Here is a 414-nt window from a genome sequence, read left to right as displayed (position 1 = left end):
AATGATAAAACACTAAATGGTAAACGTGTGAATATAGTTTAAAGGGTTTCATTCATTAACATTGATGAACAATTTGTTAATCTCAACATTTACTAATACATTTTGAAGATCAAAAGATTTATAACATTAGTTAATGCACTGTGAACTATCATGAATGCATGAATTAACAAAGGTTAATTAATGCTGTTTATTGTTCATGATTAGGTAATAGTTAAAGGGATAGTTCACTTTGAAATTAATTTTTGATATGTTTTAGCTTACCTCAATGGCATCCAAGATGTAGGTGTCTTTGTTTCCGCAGTATTTTCAATTTTGATATTTTTAGGTCAAACCGTTGTTGTCTGTCAGTCATATAATGGGGGTCTATGGTCACCACCTCAAAGAGCATGCACAGAGAAGTCCAAATTAAACATG

Source organism: Pimephales promelas, chromosome 23, assembly GCF_988280905.1.
Source record: "Pimephales promelas chromosome 23, fPimPro1.hap1.1, whole genome shotgun sequence".
Lineage (NCBI taxonomy): Eukaryota > Metazoa > Chordata > Actinopteri > Cypriniformes > Leuciscidae > Pimephales > Pimephales promelas.
This window is presented reverse-complemented; position numbering follows the sequence as displayed.